The following is a 23,735-nucleotide window of genomic DNA, read 5'->3' on the forward strand; positions in this document are numbered from 1 at the left end:
CGTGTACAAAGAGCTAGAACCCATTACAGATACTATGCGTAAGAGGAGACTGGGATTCTTTGGACATATCATGAGGATGCAGGACTCGAGACTTCTGAAACAACTAGTACAACACAATCTCGTCTCAAAAAATACCACAACAGGATGTAAATGGATCAGAGAAGTAAGAGAGGATCTGAAGGAAATAGGCCTTACAACAGAAGACACCAGAAATAAGATAAAATTGAATACAAAACTCAATAATACAAACCTCCGCTTTACCCTTACACAAAACAAACCAACAACACGCACATTTTCAACTGAGGAAAGGGCACGAAGATCGGAGCGTCTGAAGAAGTACTGGGAGGACCGCAAAGCCCGAACAATCCCTTCAAAGAGACCTGAACGACGGACTGACTAAAGTGATCCTATGTGGTCATAAAAGAAGAAGAAGAAGAAGAAAGAAAAAAGGGTGAGGCATTTTTTGCTGGTGAGTTATTAAAATAACTACTTAACACTTTCTACTTAAATACATTTGCAGGGAGGAAGTACAAAGGCAGAAACAGCCATTGCTTTATTGCCTTCCTTCATTTTCTTCTGTGTTGTTCTGGTAAAACTAGTCACCTATTTATTTGTTGCATATGTTCTTTTTATCAGTGCATACTTGTCTTTGTTGAGTACGTGCTATGTGATTAATTTGCCTACATGTGCAATTTCTTTCTTTAACATTAATACAGTTATTTATTTGTGCTATGGCACAAAAATAAGCAGAGACAGGTACTTAGGAAGAAACAAAAGCAAACTGTCAAACTGTACTTAATGTACTTAATTATCCTTCTTGAAAGAATTCAGATTAAAATTTCAGTTGGGTGATAAAAAGAAACTACTAAAGCAACAGGCTTTCCTGAGAGGACTGTTTACAAAGTGTAATCAACAGCTACTATAGGACTACGACTTCTTTGATTAAATCAAGAGACGGTAAACAACCTTGGAAAGACAGCAATTTGGTCAAATTCAATGGTTTTGTTCACAGTGATGTAAGGCATAACGTGCACAAGTTTTTCCTTAAAAACCAACCTCCAACATTGCAACAAATGCTATTGTCTGTGAATAATGATAAAGACCTTCCAAATTTTAAAAGAAAAACCTTGTACTGTTTATTGAAAGAGTTGGGATTCGAGTACGAAAAGAAAGAGAAATCAGCTCATATGACGAAAAAGTAAGGCAACATAATTATCTGACAACTAAGAAATACAGAGAGGAGGCAAAGAATATTTTTTACGCTGGCGAATCATGTGTTAACACAGGGCACGCTGTCAAGAAAGAATGGAAAGATACGACCATTTTAACTCCATGGGGTACTTCTCTGTTAGGACTCTCATGTGGTCCTAAGTCACCTACAAGCCGTGGCCCATTGTTCGCGTTAGTGCACGTCGGTAACAGGCATGAGATCATGCCAGGGGTGAAGTACGCATTTCAATGCAAGAAGAATACTGCAGACACTTGTGATGAAATGGACGGTGATTGTTATGAGGAATATTTTAGAAGAGTATCTGCTATTGAATTTGGCACCAAACTCCGTCATTGTTCTCGACAATGACTCCTCCTATCACAGCTGCAAGAAAGAAGTTCTGTCTACGAAGGCTTGAAAGAAAGTGAACCTGTGGTCATGACCTTTGAGAACGTGGTGTAGTGTATGAAGAAAATATGCTAAAAACAGACTTCATGCCCTTCGTAAACAGTGTACGAGGGAAAATACAATCGCTACAGAATCAATGAAATGGCAAGAGAAAGTGGAGTCACGGTTCTTAGTTTACCTTTGTATCATTGTGAGCTGTATCCTACTGAACTTGTTTGGACACAAGCGAAGTGCTATGTTGCAATTAACACAACCACTTTCAAAATAAAAGCTGGAAAGACTCATGGATGAAGATTTTCTATGCATGTCTGCTGAAACCTGGGCAAACAATTTTAAACATGTGAAAGATACTACTGAAGCGGACATGTGGAAATCTGATTAAATCCAAGACAAAATGGAGCCCATCATCATTGCTGTAGACAGTGAATCTCAGTCAGATTCCGAATGAGAGGGGACAGCAGCCTGCAGCGGCGAGGAGTTAACATTAGGTAAGTACCAAAATATGTTTGCCTAATGACAGATATTTTGCTTTAGTTGTATCTTGCACAGTATTTGTGTGTGTGTGTGTGTGTGTGTGTGCGTACATGCACGCAGCAGTTGTTACTTAAGATTTTGATGCTGTGGTTGCAGAGATATGGCACGACATGACTTGTACTGATACAAAAATTTGCCACGATTTTTATCTATACTTAGTTTTGTTATTTAGCAGTTGTTTCTTCTGCACATTCTATTTTTATCACTGCTTTCTTTTTCTTCAAAATTGTATTTAACTTTTACCATTTTTTCCATGAGGCAAAATGACTGCATATTAGTACCATATTAAATGTAATTAAATGCATCCCCACCCCTCCAAGCTCAAAAAAATTGTCTGTTGTCCATTTTCTCCTCCAGTTTGCCTTGAACTTCAATACTGAGGTTCTGTATATGCAGTAGTTCACCCTTGTTGCAGTAAAAAAAAAAAAAAAAAAAAAAAAAAAAAAAAAAAAAAAAAAAAAAAAAAAAAAACCACCACCACTTGTACCCTGAATTTCACAATTTTTTTTTTTTTGCTAGGGGCTTTACGTCACACCAACACAGATAGGTCTTATGGCGACAGTGGGATAGGAAAGGCCTAGGAGTTGGAAGGAAGCGGCCGTGGCCTTAATTAAGGTACAGCCCCAGCATTTGCCTGGTGTGAAAATGGGAAACCACGGAAAACCATCTTCAGGGATGCCGATAGTGGGATTCGAACCTACAAAAAAAAATTGCACCTTAGTTTTTTTCCTTCTTTTATCATGAACTTAAATACCGAGTTTCATAAATATATGTGCCACCGTTTTCCCGTATTGCTGTGAAAGCAAAAAATGAGCCTCCTCTAAAACGATCTGTCCCCTCGAGTTCATATGAAAATAATTAGCAGCTCAGTTTCTTCCTACTTTTATCTTGAACTTAAATACCAAGTTTCACAAATGTATGTGCTGCCATTTTCCTGTCCTACTGTGAAAACTACAATGAGCTCCAAACCCCCTCCCCCCTAGCTAATACAAATAATTTGCAGCTTGGTTTTCTCCACTTTTATTCTGAACGTAAATACAGAGTTTCACAAATTTACGTGCTGCCGTTTTCCCATTATGCTGTGGGAACCAAAATGAGCCCCCTCCATTTCCTTGAGTTAATAAAAAATAAATTGCAGCTTGGTTTCCCCTCTTTTATTTTGAACTTAAATACACAGTTTGCCAATTTATGTGCTGCTGTTGTCTCGTTATGCTGTGAAAACCAAAATGAGTCCCCTCTAAATCTCCAGTACCCTCGAGTACCGTACATAAAAATAATTTTCAGCTTAGTTTCTTCCCCCTTTTATCTTGACCTTAAATATTTAGTTTCACACATTTATGTGCCACCGTTTTTCCCTGATGATGCTGAAGGGAGTCATCCAATATGGCAAAAGAGCAATACTTCTTTCTTAACATGGAATGGCCTACCACTTGAACACAATTCTGCCTTTGAATAGCCCGCCTGGTGGTCATGATCGTTAAGGTGTTAGGTCTATACTGTCTGACACCGTGGTTAGCCTGTTTGAGTCCCGCTGGTCAAAAAAAATTTCTCCATCAGAATGTTGGCCGGCAGGTTAGGGGAGGTGGTGGTATACAATTTCTAATCACTAGATTGCATACCAAAAGCCTGAATTACATTCCAAACCTCTCCACAGTGCTCATATGGAGCGAGGACATATGACGCTGTTGATGGTGATTCGTCTGTCGTATGGGGACGTGAAGCTCTGAGAACAACCTGCACCAGGCATGTCGAACATGTCTTTTGACACTCCTGGCACTAAAATCCATACGATAATTAAATACCCCTGAATCCTACTGTACTTTCATCAACAGCAATATTTCAAACTGGCACAAAGAACACTCTGAATTTACAGTCCAGATATTCCACTAAGTTTCAGATCTTTATTCTTCCAACTCCTTTCGTTGCTCTGGAGGAGGAGGACAAATGTGCAACATCCGGAATATTTGAAGAATCTTTTCAGAGAAGACCATCTTTATAAAATGGGCACTTACCGAACCACTCCTTGGAAAAATAGTCCTGTAATTCTGGCTTTCTATTCACTGCCATATTCAAAGGCATGCCTAAAAAGGCTTTGATTTCAGGTAGAGTGACATCTGCCTATGAATTCCAAATACAGTCTCGCCTGAGGGGGTATATAAGCTTTTGAATGTTTACCTTGCATACGGGTTAGTTTCCTGCACAATATATGTCAACAGTTCATCAGTCATGAATAAGTGAAAAATTACAAGCTGTCTTAGGTTTATTTCCTTGTGGTGGCATGTAACCAGATGTACCTGTGAAAGAGATGCATTTGAACTTATTTGAGTTTCACTATTATCTCCAACCATCATCAGAACTGTCATTATCACTACATTTAGTGGTAATGGCTTCAACATCACTGTATTCATTATCACTAACTGCGCAATATCATCTTCAGCACTCACATTAAACTTCTTTTCACTGTCACTAAAAATCAACATAACTTTCATCTAAAAATCTCATTATTCCTTTCTCAAGGTCTTTGAAAGATGCCATGTTGGTAGACAATAGATGTTTACAAACATGCATGACCAGAGATAACTCTCATCAGGGCCTGTTACCAGTGATAAAATAACCCCTGATGCATTCCAAAGAGCTGTCAACGGGTGTCAGGAGCACATTGTAGTGCTGAATTGGGCAGGTGTAAACAAACAACGGAGTCAGAGGTGGAAAGATTCATTGCCAAGCATGCCCCGACATAGGATCTATGTGAGAAAATTTCCCATGTCAGACCTGCTATACCGCACAAGTGCTAAGGGTTAATAAAATCCTATTTTCAGATGATGATCATATTGATTTAATGCTAAATCACCATCTAGAACCTTGTTTCTACCCCAGCCCATCACAAGGTACACAATTGTTCCAAACATCTATAATCACTGTATAATTGAAGAAAAAAAGCAAATATTTTAACTCTCAACAAAGGCCCTTACACTTCTATTTAATACAACACTGGAAGAAAGTGAATACAATACTTGCAGCATGACATATCAGCAATCTAATCTGAAGGACTTTCTACATGCGACATCTTTCATACATTTCACAGTTAACACTTTCTTTAGAAATTCATTGCCTGAATTTAAAGTCAATCAATAACTTGTTTGTGAATCAAACTGTAAGGGTTCCATTTTTGTCACTAATCATAAACTGTACACAGTTTCTTAATAAAGAATGACAAAGCAACAAAAAGAATTCACATTTTTATAATAAATTGTGAAGGACACTTGCCACTCTTAAAACAACTGACAAATCTTGATTTTCTTTTCTTTCAGAATATACTAACAAAAAATGGAAATGGAATGGAAAAATGGGTATTTTCAATAAAAGCTGAGGGTTGTAACAGTCAGCATAAAAAATGAATAGCATCATGTATGGGTATTGAGGGAGAGAAAAAGAGAGAGAGAGAAAGAGGGACAAGCACAAGGAAAGCAAGGACTCTTAACTGTATAGTTACTTGTTTTAATTAGGAAAGAAAGAGAAAATAAGAAAGAAAGAAATAAAGAAACATTAGTGGGAACTAAGAATGATTTCTAACAGGCTTAAATGATGAAGCTAAGTGCCTTGCTTGGTGCCACAAGATATCCGACCTGATATCCCATCTAGCAATCTAGCCCCTCAATCGTTACAAAAATTAGATCCGAATATCAATGTTTGATTACTTTGCAATTTTATGTAGTCTTATATAATATAACACATCATATATCATATCATAATCACATACATCATAGGCATATAAATAATGATATGACGTTATAAAAGACAAACTTATTCTCACCGTGAGAAACCAAAAAAGAATGGTTATACCAGTAACTTTCAACACTGAAAACAATTGTACTGTTTCACACAATATAAATTTTAGAATGAAATAACGTTTGATACCAGACAATTTCGTGAGCCAAATCTGCCCCTTCTAATTTGGTGATACAGAAATCATAGAAAGTAATGTTCATTTAATAATTCTTGTCAACAATTATGCTTTTTACTATCCATTCTAAAATATTAACACACAGGATCATAAGCATAAACATGAGCTTAAGCACAGTACTATTCGCAAATATTGTGGATACAGAATATACATGTGTGTCCACATATACAGTATATATGTGAACTGAGCACTGGTAAATTAATGTATACCATAGTTGAATAAATAAAACTAGAAACCCTTCTATAAGAGTTGCTTTATATGAGAATACCATGAAGTATACCTAACTGAGGAAAAAAGCTGTTCTGTTTACATACATGTACAAATTACATACAATTAACAAAACATGAGGAAAAAAATTAATAAGTAATCCACTGAGGAGAATGAAATTTCACAACAAGGACTCAATATTAAAACATGGAAGACAATTCAGATGATGATGATATGTGTGAAAAAAAAAAAAAACAAAAAACAAAGGATTCAAAGTTCACACAACCCTGACACACACTTTCATAGCATTTTAATGACTGCATAGTAACAGCTCAAAAGAGATCACAAAAGTCTCATAACCTATATGTTTCCCATGCATAACTTCACAAACTTACCCATCCTGCAACAATGATCCGTGGCAATGTTCATGAAATACTAAAAACTAATGGCTATTTAATTCTGATTATTTAGCAAATATATTAGAAATCATGTCACTGAGCAGAGTGGCTGAGCATGTTAACATGCTATAGTTATGTAGCTGATTTCTGCATTCAGAAGACATGTAGATTCGAACCCTACCGCCGACTGTCCTGAGAATGGTTCTCAGTGGTTTCCTGTTTTCACATCCAGGCAAATGTCGGGATAGGTTTTATTCATAGGCCACAACTGGTTCCTTCCACCTCGTCATCCAGTTTCATTCACCGTTCATTCATTTCTCCTTCATTAGTTCCTCAACTGAAGCTGGCATCAGGAATGTCACATGGCCATAAAAATATGCCATATATATATATACAGCTCACCTCATCCTCGAAGCTGTATCAATAAACAGAACTAACGGGATATAAATACATTAGAAAACATCTTACAGCGGTGTTCTGTAAAAGCAAATACACCTTCCTATTTGATTAAATGCCTTCAGCATTCAGCCTTATCTAAGAGCTTACATTTAACCCTTAAATTCCCACATACATGTTAAATGACTGGACTGTTCACGGATCCATCCACAAGTTTACTAGGATTAAAAATTTTAAAAAATTAAAAATTTACACCGAGCAAGTGACAAGCAGTTTGGGTTACGTAGCTATCAGCTTGCATTAGGAAACCGTGGGTTTGAACCCCACTGTCGGCAGCCCTGAAAATGGTTTTCCATGGTTTCCCACTTTCACACCAGGCAAATGCTAGCATTGCACCTTAATTAAGGCAATGGTCACTTCTTTCCTACTCCTAGCCCTTTCCTATACCATCGTTGCCATAAGACTTATCTGTGTCGGTGCAACGTAGAGAGAACTGAAGAAGGAAAACAACCACCACCAACAACTTACATCAGATTACATCAGTTTCACTAATTTTTATATATATACAGTGACATATGGCTCCTGTATAACTGCTCCTTAAGATGGTTTCCTATCGTTGTGTGAGAAAAATAGTTTTGAAAGTCTCTGACAAGCTTTTCCCTAGCATAGCTTTGAGTAGAAAATAAAGTGTAACCGATGAGTTTATAAGAGAAGAATATTCATATTTATTTACTTCCAGTGATGCTCTTTTATAACCATTCGTTTGGTAATGTCTGAACCATGCATGATAATCCAGGGTCAAAAGATTACTTAGAAAGTATAATGAGTTGAATGTGAAGAATAACAGTTTTTCAGCTATGGAAGAGCAAGAAGATGAAGAGGATGATCACAGCCATATTAACAGACAGGTATAAGATCAAAATTTTACACTTCATAGGTATGACTTCAACCTGTGTCAGAACAATTTACTTTTGGATCCTAGTTGAGGACCACCCCCTTCCCTGACCATTGACTACTCTTGAACCTCCATTTTCTTAGGTTTTACAATGCTTAAAAGATCAAATTTATAAATGAGGGAATTAAAATTTATTGTATACGGTCTCTATTGACACTCAAATTAAATCTGGCACTGGTGTTAATTGTTCGTACTGTACACACTGTCCACTAATCCTGTAGGAACGTGGCTGAGGGAATTTTGAGGAGAGACAAGGTAGCAAGCAATAAGTCTAACTAAAGATGAAAGGACGATGGCGTGACAGACCCTGACCTCATCAAAGTCATTAATTAGCGGCCGAGTGTTGAACAGTTTCAAATATTCTAGCATTGTGTGAAGTTCTGAAACATATCCAGTAAAATAAGAAATGTATTATCGTTAGAGGAAAGGACGAAAGTCATTCACGAGCGTGAGAGGGGACTATCAGAATGGAACTTAGCAGAAAAATTAAAATGTAGCAAAACTCCGATTAATTCTATTTTAAAACCAAAGGGCAATGTTTCAAGTGATTGGAATTCAAATGTCGATCATTGCCTGAAGAGGAGGGAGCAGGAGAAAATGTATGATGTTAACACCACGATTTTGTTAGACTGGTTTAAAAGTGCAAGGTCAAAGAACATTAATATCTGTGGACCTGTAATAAAAGAAAAGGCTTTAGAAATTGCCAAAGAAATGGGGTTTTAGATTTCACTGCTAGTGGCTCAAAAGATTCTGTGTGCACAACAACACTGTTTACAGGCCAATCAATGGTAAGGCAGGCGATTTAAATGATACTACTTTTGAGGATTGGAAAGATTACCTCGCATCGGTTATTCAAGGATACAATATAAAAAATATTTACAATGTGGTAAATCCCTTCACCCTAGATGATACCAAAACATAGAGTTCAAACAGATGGGTGGGGTTACACAACATGCAAACAAGAAAGCTTGGATGATGGAGGAAATTTTTGAAGAGTGGGCATTAAATTTCAACAAAAAATGTGTAGTCAAAACAGAAAGGTTCTTCTTTTATTAGATAATGCTCCTTGCTATGTCAATCAATTAAAACTGAAATATATGAAATTCCAGTTCCTGCCATCTAACACAACTCCTAAACTACAACAACTTGATCAGGGAAATGTTCTTTGTTAGTTGATTACGTGAACGGTTGCAGTTGCCCATGCATCAGATTTAGCAAAGAAAATAACCAATAGTGATGCTGTTCATTGTACCACAATGAAATGCTTCCAATCCTGCAGATCTTGTATCAGTGTCAGAAGACTGATGACCTAAGGGAAAACTGGTAGTGATGGTGGTGACAATGATGCATATTCTGTACATGAAACAATGTTACATCAAATAGTTTTACCTAACACTGACAGAATTTAATGATAGCACCCCTGAAAGAGTGCAACTGGATGACATATGAATGAACTTTTTTATGTAAAGGACAATTCAGAAAATAAAATCATGAACGGAAAAGAAAAAAGAAATGAAACAAACTTCTAATTCTGATTTTCTACAGCAGAAGTAATGACAGTAAATGACATGTGCATTTTCAAATTGCATATAGTAATCATGTTCAATACATCATTCCAGGCATTTTATATTTCATTGTATGATAGTATAATATACATCAGGATAAAAATATCACCATCTCTATAAAGCAACCACCCCTTAAACTACCACTTTTCTTCTTCTGCTCTCTCTCTCTCTTTTTTTTTTTGAAGCATCAAGTGGTCTGTTACTACAGGTTATACTCTACCTCATCATATGCATTGGCAAGAAATTAAACTGCAGCCCACCTGTTGAAAAGCCAACAATGTTGTCAATGAACGTTTTTATTCTTTACACTGTCTTCAGAAGACTTAGCACCGAACAGGTTAATGATTGATGATCAACACTTCTTCAAATAAAAGACCATAATCTCACTAACTTACGATGTCTATTTGCTACTGAACACATTCTTAGTCCTATGCATAATAAATACCTACCTTGATTTGTAATCCCTGTGTTGGGTGTTTAAGAAATGTCTACAATGAACATCAGGAAGGTGATGCTACCTTGTCAACAATTTAACTGCTCTATTTCACTGTTACTTCAGTATACCTGCAACATTACTTCCCTTAATATAACAGAAATTAGTTTCACTAATGGAACACAATACTATCATTCGGCAAGTGTTCAGGGTTGTGTGTAACAGGGGGCATTAAATTTAGCAAGAAGTACTAGAACACAATACAGTAAAACAATATACAGGATGCAGAATAGAAGACTGATTAAAATAGTAACAATCTTATGCTCATGGCTCCATTATTTACTACACAAAAAGAATCCTGGTGAAGTCTGAAATATAAGACATGCATCAGTTACATCAATAAAATGGGTTGTCTCTTTAATACATATATTCTCCAAGAGTCACTAACCTGCAACTTGTATTCTCTCCTGAAGAAATTGATATGACATAGTAGAAATAATATTCTACTTTAATGGCAAAAAATGTAACTAAAGAAATATCAGAATATAATTTCTTTGTTGAGTAAAACTCTACATAAGAATTTCTTCAGTAGAATAATATGAAAATTCAACAACCTGAGAAAAATACCCCAAAATTAGTAAATAGGACTTTAGGACTTCATTAAAAGCAAACAAAGTGGAACAAAGGGGCATTATGTTTAAAATTTTAAATACAAAACTGATGCAATTTCTGGAAGTGTCTTCTGGAAATAAAATGATTAGAATTTCAACATTATCGACATCTGATAATATTTTAAAGATATACCCAAAAATTATTCAGTACTAAAAAGTAAAATTTAAGACTGATATTACATTAAACTAGACACAAAACTATAAACAAAATAAATATTTGAGTAAGTTAAATGATTAAATAAATGTATAGGTGAAATTAAGGAGAATTCTCCTCGCAGAATTCTCCTGTCCTCCAGGACAGGCACAAAGGCAAAAGGTTATAATTGTTTGGAATTTTCTTTAATAGATTTTAGGGTTGAAGTGGGATGGGTTTTGCTAGATACCAGTTTAAAGTACCTTGGTCATAAGGGTACTTTCAGTCTTCATCAAGTAGAAAGAAATAACAGGATTGTTTTCTTGTAGTTGTAAAAATCAGTCTCACAAATATTCTACAATGCAATAGCAATGAAGACTAAATGAATTAATGGTTGATGGTTTGTTTTCATGTTCCTGACGAAGACTGAAAAAATCCCTTAACAGTGGTCCACCATTCATGTTGGTGGTGATAAAATATGAAGAAAGGTAATGATTTCACTACAGTGCATATGGTAAACAAATTACCTTGTTGGATTACAGTACTTACGACTGATTATATCCAGCTATCTTCAGCAACAGATAACCAGGACAGGAATAGTTGATGTCCTGTACCTGTCTCTCTCTCTCTGCAACCTCTCTCTATCTCTATACATTCACACAGTAAGTCTCCCTTCTATAGGAAATAAGGAGGATGTATGTCTGTTAGGTAATCAGCCCAGAGGCTAGTGAGCCAAGAAGTAAGCTCCAAAAATCACTACTGTTTGCTAATTACAGTCAATCAAAATTGGAGGAGAATGCACACCATGTTATGTTGCCTCTAGTAAGCTTGCATGTGATTGGGTGGAAGTCACTTTGAGCAACTGCTGTGATGTTGTTTCTTGCCCATTTCATCACAGATTCTATTACACAAGGCATACCCATTAACAGTCTGCCTGCAGAATACAGTGCACAAATGTCTCGTAGACACCCACTATTCACATTTATGCATAAATTGTGTATGTAACAAGTATTAATAAGGCCTGATAGTTGCTCTAGCATCATCAGATGGAGGCCTGGATGTACAATCGTTCTTTTAGCAGTACACAGTTATAGTACAAAAATGGCAGTCCATTGGACTATAGTGTACATCATGGCTTTGTTATCTTCCTTATCACATCCCTAATTACTCTCTTGGTTTTTGCCGCAGAGGGGAGACTCACCCTGTCCTAAAATGTTCACCTCAAATTGCATATAAAATGTTAAAAACACCAAAAATTTGTTTTCACTTTCAGTAATGCTACCAATGGGCAGAACATTTCCAGTGTCAATATCTGCTGAGATAATGGTACTAATTTTTTTATTTTAGAAATTAAATACACCGTCTCTGCATCTAGCATCAGAGATATGGACACTGAAAATTCAGAGAAGTGATCATTTACAAAATATGGCCAGTACTCCTCAAGAAAATGGAATGTCTTCAAAGTACTTCATTCACCATTCTTGGGATGCTCTATTTGAATGAATTGCCAAGGAAAGCGATATGTATGAATCACAATCTGCTGATATACAGAGTTCCTTTTTCTAATAGCTCAATATCCGCTCAAATGTGCTCGTAAATACACTGTATAATTGAAGCTAAGGACACAAAAATGGGCCAACCCTCATTTCTGAGAAAAATTAGCTGACTGCAGCCATCTGTTTTCTAGTTTGTGAACTATATGTACACAGTTTTAGGCCAACCATGATGCTTTTTACCTTACCTTTATGACAAATTTAGTCTCTGTGCTAAGACGAATTGTCATGCGGTGGACCGCAAGACTGGGCCAATCCACTTTCCTACACAGTGTTCTCTCCAGCTGCTTGGCGTGTAATAATCACAAAATGGGGATGTGAGGAAGTGAACGTATCTGGTTTTGAAAACAACAGAGCTTTCATTGCGAACTATAAGAAACGGAAAAGTATTACAGAAAACAGGAACAGAATTATATAGAAAAAGCTGAGAATTAGTGGATTTAGAAAACCATAAAAGCATATAGGTACAGACTGCAAATGTCCAAGACAGTGATTCGAAAAACCTCTAAGACATGAAAAACATTATTTAAAAGCGATTTTGGGAGCATGGAAACAAGAATTTACAAGATGCATACATTGCTGATATGTTCATACCACAAATCCTAGGAGATGATATACTGATGAACCTGCAAGAAGTCTGAAAGAGTGTACTTATGTATACACCACATATGTGTAGATGGAAGACAGGATACTCATATACGCAAGGAGGCTTTCAAGTAAATTCACTGTGTCAAATACCAGAAAAATCAGATTTTTTTTTTTTTTTTGCTAGTTGCTTTACGTCGCACCGACACAGATAGGTCTTATGGCAACGATGGGACAGGAAGGGGCTAGGAGTGGAAAGTATTAAGGTACAGCCCCAGCATTTGCCTGGTGTGAAAATGGGAAACCACGGAAAACCATTTTCAGGGCTGCCGACAGTGGGGTTCGAACCTACTATCTCCCAAATACTGGATACTGGCCGCACTTATGCAACTGCAGCTATCGAGCTTGGTATTATTATTATTATTATTATTATTATTATTATATTTCACACATTTTGCTTTACATCGCACCAACAGAGATAGGGTTTTATGGGAATGGTGGAATAGGAAAGGGCTAGGAGTGGGAAGGGAGCAACCATGGTCTTATATAAGATGCGTAAATGGGAAATCACAGAAAAATATGTTCAGGGCCACTGAATGTGGGGTTTGAACCCACTACCTTCTGAATGCAAGCTGACAACTATATGGCCCAAACTGCATAACTACTCAATCACCACAAGCAAAAATCCTGGACCAGATGAAACGGAAAGGAATACCTAAGGTCAGTACCTACCACACTTTAATATAGGATAGTAATATTTAGAAACTTCTACCATTATTATTTCATAGTTTACAGCTCACCTTTAATAATGATGATAATAATGATGATGACGATGATAATAATAATAATAATAATAATAATAATAATAATAATAATAATAATGAAGAGCATAAACAGGCACTCGTCGCTGGGCTCAGAAGATACTGGCAGGAAGTCAAAGCCGGAACAAGAACAAGACCTAGACACTGACATGAAGTTGGTTGTTACCACGCAGTCCATAGAGGCTCAACTCGATGTATATAAATAAATAAAAATTAATAATAATAATTGTACCGTGAGGTACACCCGCCCCGTGCATTCAAATGAAGTGCCTTGAAGAATGCCATCTACAATATAAACTCGCAACAACTTGTGCAGGAAGTTTGGACTTTTCTTCACAGATGTCTCTACCAAAAAAAAAAAAGGGTATGTTATGCCTTCTAGTATGAAGAGGAACGATTAAAACTACAAAGTAATTTGTTATTTTAAGGTTCCCTAAACTGAGTTGATTTGTCTTTGTTTTTTTGTGTATTACAGTTGTCAACACTTCAATCTCTTTCCGCTAACTTCAAAATTGACCAATAAGAAATTTTGTATGTGTATTTTTCCACCAATAATGTTCATCTTCTACTTATTTGATTATCCAGTAAAAATTGGGAGTGTGTCGGGCCTTAGCCCAGATCTTTCTAGAACCATCCTCTCAGATATAAAAGCTGGTACCTTTCCGAGCCACTTTATCTTACTGATCGTCCAGGTTACTGAGCGCGTGCTAATATAGGAGGCGGGGACGTCTCGCCCTTCATCAAGCTTTTCTGCAGATTAAGGTAATGGCAGCTATTTAATATCTATGTGATAGCTTCTGAATGCTAGCTTGAGGGGAAGGTTTCCTGTCTTTAATACTGTAACCTTTAATTTCCAATATTCTAAAATATAAATTTCTACGGTAAATTTTCAAACAAGCCAAAATGCACTTAGCTTAAAATTGGGAATAGAGAGTGTGACACCCTCTCGAGTTCCCTATCAACTTGACTTTGAGGCGACTATGATTTTGTAACCGTTTTCTGCCTGTAACTTAAATTTTCTCCATCTAGTCACCTCAGTAGTATAGGATTAGCCTCTGTAACGTCGGGCAGTGAGCCCAACTAGGGTTTTAAATTTCTAAGAGTAAGTTTCATAGAGTGCAAGTGTCCGTCTCTGCATCACTTTGATTTTTGGGCCAGTAACTTTAACATTTTTTTTCCTCCCACAAAGGACTGGTAGAATGGGTATTTGATACTCCTGTTAAATTGTTGAGAGTTTAAGACAGTGAATTATTTTTGAATTGTAAAATGTAGGCTGTGCCTCAAGAGGCCTGGAAACTGTAAATTTTAGTGAGCAAATATGCTCTGGTTGTTGAAGGTTGCCGTGATAAGGCAGTAAATGTATAAGGTTTGGAGTGTAGTCTGCTAGATAAATATACCGGGCGAGTTGGCCGTGCTCGTAGAGGCGCGCGGCTGTGAGCTTGCATCCGGGAGATAGTAGGTTCGAATCCCACTATCGGCAGCCCTGAAAATGGTTTTCCGTGGTTTCCCATTTTCACACCAGGCAAATGCTGGGGCTGTACCTTAATTAAGGCCACGGCCGCTTCCTTCCAACTCCTAGGCCGTTCCTATCCCATCGTCGCCATAAGACCTATCTGTGTCGGTGCGACGTAAAGCCCCTAGCAAAAAAAAAAAAAAAAGCTAGATAAATACACAGAGCATAGACGCTCTTTCTATTCTTGTAGAGGTAAATGAAATTGGGAGACCTGTCTCCTTGACTATTGAGTGGATGGAGCAATATTGCTTAAGTAACCTTTGTAAAATTGGGAGTTTTAAGCTCAGATGATTAACTGACAAATTTTGTTGATTTTTTTGATCTCTCCTACTTTGTATTTAAACTACTGTACCTGAAATCTCGTTCTGTCGTCGAGCGACGTGTTTTGTTAAAATTTAGCTTCAAAAAAAGGCCCAAACAACATAGAACTAATTTTAAAGCTTTTAATTAATCTTTTGATTGTAGTAGATAGACCCATTCATGCCCGCACCTTCTTACACCTCTGTCCACCATGGAATCTCCGTGACAATACTAATATTCATCTTGCTACTTTTGCGGTTTTTGGAGATTCCGAGGTACTGGAATTTTAACCTGCAGGAGTTCTTTAATGTGTCGGTAAATCTAACAACATGAAGCTGATGTATTTAAACACCTTCAAATACCACCGGACTGAGCCAGGATCGCAACTCATCCTTCTTCTTCATATTATTATTATTATACACGTGTCTGGCCCTCTAAGGACCTCGTAGAACCATTAGTTACTACGGGTCATCTTCTTGTTCTTATCTTCCCAAAACTTCCTCATCCTATCACTATAGGTCTGTCGTCTTTTCTTGTGGCCACCCGTTTTTTGAGTTTCAAATTTCCTGGTGTCAATTCCTTGAGCGTGAAATGTGTGTGTTGATATTCTGCCTATATGTAGTCTGTATAGTTGCCAATAGGTCAAAACTGACTTTTGTGAGATCCTTTTTGTGTGTGTATTAAGCCAGCATAATTTGGTGTGTCGGGTTCCATTGATAATGAGGAAATTATCATTACTACTGTCAATAAAACTGTCTTTTGTTTGGTTTCAGACTGATCAATGAGGCAGCCTTAACACATGACCAAACAAAAGCGCCGGCGACGATGTTACACAAGCAAGAGCACATATAGATACCCGACCTAGAATAGCCATAACCCTTTCAGACCTGAAAGAAAACTGGAGGCGTTAATTTTTGTTTGTATGTCAAAAACTGACTAAAATGCTCCTCAATACACATATTGATAGTTTATTTTACAAAATAAAAACTAATATCCGATAAAAAGGACCCACACAATTGTGCGTATCAAAATTCAAAACCTCGTATCACATACGATGATGTAACTTCAAAATTTACGTTCACTAACCAATGTACACACTTCATTGAATATATTCCGGTATTCAGTAAAGCTTCTAGTTTAATATAAACGCAATAAATAAATACTTACTTTTGGCACTACTGCTTCTCGCCATCTCGCCGATCAACTGTGCTTTTTAAACTCTTCTTCCTTCGCCCTGGCGGTCAAGCGCATACTAAAAATAATTGAAATAGACGCCACGTGCCCGCACAATCACTGCAGTCCGGTCTAGCGCCGAAAAAACATCAAATACGGTCAGGGATAAACAAAATACGAACCCGCACAATTGTGCGTATTCGGTCTGAAAGGGATAATAAAAGGCCAAATTTGGCTTACCTCTCATCAGAACTTAACCTTAGTATCATATAAGTAGATAATTTATTTTAACTGGCAAAGTTAGGGACAGCTGTCCCTTTCTTACACTTTACCGGTGAGTACGTTAAGTATCATAAAAAATAAAACAAATTACTATACTACTGTAAACAGAATACACAAAATATGATCATAAATGAGCATTTTCTGCCTAAATGATAACAACAACAACAACAATAATAATAATAATAATAATAATAATAATAATAATAATAATAGGGTCTCAGGAATTAACCTGGGAGGAGTCATTGTGAGCCGGCCCCGTGGTGTAGGGGTAGCGTGCCTGCCTCGAACCCGGAGGCCCCAGGTTCGATTCCCGGCCAGGTTAGGGATTTTTACCTGGACCTGAGGGCTGGTTCGAGGTCCACTCAGCCTATGTGATTAGAACTGAGGAGCTATCTGACGGTGAGATAGCGGCTCCGATCTAGAAAGCCAAGAATAACGGCCGAGAGGATTCGTCGTGCTGACCACATGACACCTCGTAATTTGCAGGCTTTCGGGCTGAGCAGCGGTCGCTTGGTAGGCCAAGGCCCTTCAAGGGCTGTAGTGCCATGGGGTTTGGTTTGGTTTGGTTTGGTTTGGTTTGGAGTCATTGTGACTGGCAAATGGGAGTGAAATGCGTCATTGCCAACATCTGCAACATTAATATATTGGGTTCAGCAAGAGAATCAAACTAGCCTCATTCACTCCAACTCCAGCACATAACCTACAAGAGGTGCCCCTCTTAAGTTGAGCAACCTAGTGGAAGTTGGGTAACCAATCCCGCAGGAAACTGGGTCGACAAGCCGATTAGTGCTGGGAGCTCCAAGGCTCATAACCTTGGTAGTAAAGAGAAGCCAGAAAACATCTTGAGGCAACCTCTAGGGCTAACAACCTTAGTTACAAGATGGATGCGTATGCATCTAAAACAAATTCAAGTCAAATAAGTATGATGGCAAAATATTTCAAGAAACTACCCCATGGGGTAAGTCTTTGAATATACACTGACTGACAGAGCAAATGCAACACCAAGAAGGAGTGGTCAGAACTTTATGCCAATTGCAGGGTAGACTGATGTCACTGAGGTATGCTCATGATGTGAAATGCGCCGCTGTGCTGCGCACGTAGCGAACGATAAATGGGACATGGCGTTGGTGAATGGCCCACTTCGTACCGTGATTTCTCAGCCGACAGTCATTGTAGAACGTGTTGTCGTGTGCCACAGGACACGTGTATAGCTAAGAATGCCAGGTCGCCGTCAACGGAGGCATTTCCAGCAGACAGACGACTTTACGAGGGGTATGGTGATCGGGCTGAGAAGGGCAGGTTGGTCGCTTCGTCAAATCGCAGCCGATACCCATAGGGATGTGTCCACGGTGCAGCGCCTGTGGCGAAGATGGTTGGCGCAGGGATATGTGGCACGTGCGAGGGGTCCAGGCGCAGCCCGAGTGACGTCAGCACGCTAGGATCGGCGCATCCGCCGCCAAGCGGTGGCAGCCCCGCACGCCACGTCAACCGCCATTCTTCAGCATGTGCAAGACACCCTGGCTGTTCCAATATCGACCAGAACAATTTCCCGTCGATTGGTTGAAGGAGGCCTGCACTCCCGGCGTTCGCTCAGAAGACTACCATTGACTCCACAGCATAGACGTGCACGCCTGGCATGGTGCCGGGCTAGAGCGACTTGGATGAGGGAATGGCGGAACGTCGTGTTTTCCGATGAGTCACGCTTCTGTTCTGTCAGTGATAGTCACCGCAGACGAGTGTGGCATCGGCGTGGAGAAAGGTCAAATCCGGCAGTAACTGTGGAGCGCCCTACCGCTAGACAACGCGGCATCATGGTTTGGGGCGCTATTTCGTATGATTCCACGTCACCTCTAGTGCGTATTCAAGGCACGTTAAATGCCCACCACTATGTGCAGTATGTGCTGCGGCCGGTGGCACTCCCGTACCTTCAGGGGCTGCCCAATGCTCTGTTTCAGCAGGATAATGCCCGCCCACACACTGCTCGCATCTCCCAACAGGCTCTACGAGGTGTACAGATGCTTCCGTGGCCAGCGTACTCTCCGGATCTCTCAGCAATCGAACACGTGTGGGATCTCATTGGACGCCGTTTGCAAACTCTGCCCCAGCCTCGTACGGACGACCAACTGTGGCAAATGGTTGACAGAGAATGGAGAACCATCCCTCAGGACACCATCCGCACTCTTATTGATTCTGTACCTCGACGTGTTTCTGCGTGCATCGCCGCTCGCGGTGGTCCTACATCCTACTGAGTCGATGCCATGCGCATTGTGTAAAGTGCATATCGGTTTGAAATAAACATCAATTATTCGTCCGTGCCGTCTCAGTTTTTCCCCCAACTTTCATCCCTTTCGAACCACTCCTTCTTGGTGTTGCATTTGCTCTGTCAGTCAGTGTATACCTCATCGTGAAACCCACGGCGCATAAATCTCATTCGGAAGACTTGACATCATGCAAGGGACAAGTCGGAGCGTCTCGGTGTATCCCAACCAGTCAGAAACTCAGAACCAAATCGGATACCTTTCTAGCAACGTTCAACATAAATTTCCATACACAAATTGGCAAACTGAAAACTCTCACCAAAGCCATACATGAAAAGCGGATATCTATACTTGCCCTACAAGAAACACGTTACACAGGCGAAGAGACTTCTGAATCTGAAGGTTACCATTTCTTCAAGAGCAGAGCTCAAAAAAAGAGTCCTCAATGGATCTGTGATGCTTGGAACCACGTTTGCTGTGAGAATCAGAATCCTAAAATCGGTTGCAAATTTTGAACCAATAAATGACAGATTATCCATATTAACAATCAAATGTGCCAACAAGACATACAGCCTAGTTAACACACATGCCCAAACAAACGATAAGAACAGATCTGATACAGAGGAGGTGGATAACTTCTGGGACCTACTGGATGAAAAGCTCGCTGAAATTCCCAACAACCATGTGAAACTTCTTATGGGAGATTTCAATGCCCAACTTGGCTGAGAACAAAAGTACAAGAAAATCATTGGAAACTATCCTGCCCACAAAAGAACCAATCAAAATGGCAAGAGATTGGTCTCCATTTGTGAAAACCATAACTTGCAGATCATGTCAACCCACTTTTGCCATCTTCCCAGAAAGCAGACAACATGGCGATCTACTATCCCAACAATCGAAGAGTTCCGAATAGATCCCGTCGCAATCTCTTGGAAAAACAGTCCTGAGATTATGAATGGTTAAGGTTAAAAAGGGCGTAAACGTGGCCTCAGACCATTATAGGTCTATAATTAAATTAAAACCGGTCCCTGCAAACTCCAACAAGACCTCCAAAAACATAATTCGCTTTGACAATGATGAACTGCGACAAAAAGTCACAGAGTTCCAGGAAAAGGCTCGACCGATCGACTGTGACTTTAACAACAATAAAAACTGCCTGACTGAGGCTGCAAACGAAGTTGCTGAAATCAAAAGAAGCAAGAAACATGCCTGGTGGAGAGATACCGGTGTTTCAGTTCTCAAGGAAAAGCTTGACGCATAGAAACAATATTATTCAACAAAATGGCAAACTGACTAGGAAACCTACAAAGCCCAACAGACCCAGAAAGTTAAAGTAATCTGAGCTGAGAAACATAAATATGAAAAGTCACTTGAGAAGATCGACTAAGACTTTAAGGGAAATGAAACCAGAGAGTACTATAGAACGTTCAAAAGGAAACTAATAGGCTATAAACCTCCATCGCTATGCTTTCAGCGAAAGGATGGTATGTTGGTGACATCGAACGAAATAACTGTACCATCCTCGCCAACTACAAACTTACTAAATTGCGATAAACCCAAAAATCCCATGAAGACCGAAGAACCCATACTCAGATGCTCAGAATCAAGACCACCCGACAAACACTAAATCAAGCATGACATTGTCCGATTCAAAAACAACAAAGCGCCTGGAGAAGACTTTGGCACTGCAGAACTTAGGAAATATGCCCCTGAAGAAGCAGCCGAAATCTTGCAGAAACAAATAGAACTTATTTGGAAAGAAGAAATCCTACCTGAAGACTGGAAAACAGCATTGATCCATCCGTTACACAAAAAAGGCAGCATGATAAACGTCAACAACTATAGAGGAATATCCCTGCTACTGGTAACGTACAAAATTCTCTCACTTGCTATCCCGGAGCGTTTAGAAACCCGAGTTGAGCATCAAATAGGCGAATAGCAAGGGGGCTTCAGGAAGGATCATTCAACTGCTGAACAGATCCACAACCTCAAAATGATCATCAGGCATTGTAATCTCAGGTCCAAACAGTAAGTGTCAGTCTTTGTGGACTTTAAGAAGGCCTATGATTCAATAGACCGCAAGGTTCTGCTGAACATCCTCAACGAATTCAGGGTTGACCTGAAACTGCTGACAATAATTAGAGCCACCCTAATTAACACAAAATCCAAAGTAAAGTTCCTAGGATGCCTATCAGATTCCTTCGAGATCAAAACAGGAGTCAGACAAGGTGATGGGCTCTCTCCAACGCTTTTCAACTGTGTGCTCGAAAAGATCAACAGGATCTGGCGAACAAAATTAATAGAAGCTGACTATAGTCCTCTCAGAATGGGAACAAAATCTTAGGGGATCATGATTGACTGTCTAACATTTGCTGATGACATCACCATTCTGTCAAACAATGTAGAAACTGCTAGGATGCAAATCGACCTTCTAAAGGAAATCGCTGAACAAACTGGCTTGCAGGTATCTTTGGAAAAAACCAAAGTAATGACTAACATCAAAGATGCCCCAGCAAAACGCCAGACAAAGTATGGGAAGATCAATCGAATAGAAAAATTTAAGTATCTGCGTGAGATCACAATGAAAAATGGACTGGACAAAGAAGCACTTAAGGAACGAGTACACAAACTTGAAATAGCCTATCAAACATCGCGCTCAATCTAGGAAAAAAAGAAAAAAGCCTGTCCCCAAATACTAAACTACATCATTATGAAACTGTTCTGAAGCCAGTAGTTATGTATGCAGCCGAAACCTATCCCTGAATGCAAATAAAAGACTCCTCGAAGAACTGGAGAAAAAAGAGCGCAAAATCATCAGAAGTATCATAGGATCCAATTACAAGAATGGAACCCATTATAAAAAGTCCAACAAAGAAGTGTACAGTAAAATAGAGAAAATTACAGAAACAATCTGTAAGAGACGGGTATGATATTAAACCGAAACTACAATGCCCTGGTTTATGGACACCAAGGAAGACCTCCAAATGCTGCATATAAAACCCGAAGACGCCTTCAATAGAGATCTCTTCCACAAAAAGATACTGACAAATGAGATAAACCGAGACAAGCAACCAAAAAGAAGACAAAGTACCGCGGGGTTGGTGTGTAGGTTGGTTGGTAGTTTTAGATGTGGGGAGGGCAATGCGTACTGCATATCAAATGTTATGACATGTATGTCTGTAGATTGTCTTACTGTAGCTGTGTCTTTCATATTCTCATAGCCAGCAACAGCTTTCCTCATATGCAGAGCTTCTGTTGTTTTTAAGGCTTCTTTGGTGGCTTCATCAGTCTCGGAAGAAATTTTTATATTAAGTATGTCACAGATTTGACACGAATCACTTATAGGCTTTGAAAATGGTAGATAACACTTTACTATTCATGAACAAACTGAGAGCTATCTTACTATCTTTAGCACATTTATCTTTGAGTAGGTCATACATTCCTGATCATAAATCCTCAAACATCATCATTTCCTTTACAGTTGCTGCAAGCTGTGAATGAAACCTCCTTCCAAAGAGGTGAGATGGATATCAAACAATGGAAACTTTAAATGTGTATACTTAAAATATTTCCGTAGAATGACAGCAGTTCTCCTTATTGTAATAATTATCATATCGTCTTCACTACTGTTAATAAGTAAGTGGTAGAGCATTACTAGTATTCAACTGTGGCTGCCAGTTTAACTAATCCTTATAACCCTATTTTAGTAATAATTTTTGCCCACAGTTGTAATATAGATACTACAACCTTTCTTAATGTGGGAAATTGTAAGTACTCAACATTAAATTGTAAATAATAGTACAATTATCTAGGTTATTATATATATTATTCGCTGGGGCCATCTAGGACCACATTAAGTCTTGTTACATTTGGCAGTTTGTTTCGCTTTCTTTTGAGCCCAGAATTCCCTCATTCTCTGTGAGTGGGCCAGCTTGCATTCCCCTGTACAATATTTTTGTCCAGCACCTTTTTCAGTTTAAATTCAACAGCTGTAGGAAATCCACCAGGAGTGGTGTTTTTTTTTGTTTTGTTTTTTTTTTTGCTAGGGGCTTTACGTCGCACTGACACAGATAGGTCTTACGGCGACGATGGGATAGGAAAGGCCTAGGAGTTGGAAGGAAGCGGCCGTGGCCTTAATTAAGGTACAGCCCCAGCATTAGGAGTGTTGTTAAAACCAGACTCCAGGTGCTTAATTAGAGAAATGGAATCTCCATTGCCTCACCTTTCTTTTCCAGTGAAGTGATAGGAGTCGACAATAATGTGAAGTTCGACTTACTAAATGCCGAACTGCCCTTCATGTTTAGTTCATAGAGAATATCTTGAGCAATCTGTATTGAAGTAGCTTCTTCACAGTCAAAACCCTGTACTATTTCATT

General features: G+C 38.8%; 1 protein-coding gene across 2 annotated transcripts in view; it reads right to left on the reverse strand.

The window, feature by feature from the left end:
- Positions 1 to 23,735, reverse strand: part of LOC136864422 (neurofilament heavy polypeptide) — a 316,402-nt gene that overhangs the window by 35,490 nt on the left and 257,177 nt on the right. Inside the window, exon 11 of one of the 2 annotated variants that reach the window (XR_010859304.2) lies at positions 10,087 to 10,201. The exons of the other annotated variant lie outside the window; for it this stretch is intronic. The gene's annotated coding sequence lies outside the window, so the exon portion shown is untranslated. The remainder of the gene's footprint in view (positions 1 to 10,086; positions 10,202 to 23,735) is intronic. 2 annotated transcript variants of the gene reach the window in all.

Source organism: Anabrus simplex, chromosome 2 (genome assembly GCF_040414725.1).
Source record: "Anabrus simplex isolate iqAnaSimp1 chromosome 2, ASM4041472v1, whole genome shotgun sequence".
Classification (NCBI taxonomy): domain Eukaryota; kingdom Metazoa; phylum Arthropoda; class Insecta; order Orthoptera; family Tettigoniidae; genus Anabrus; species Anabrus simplex.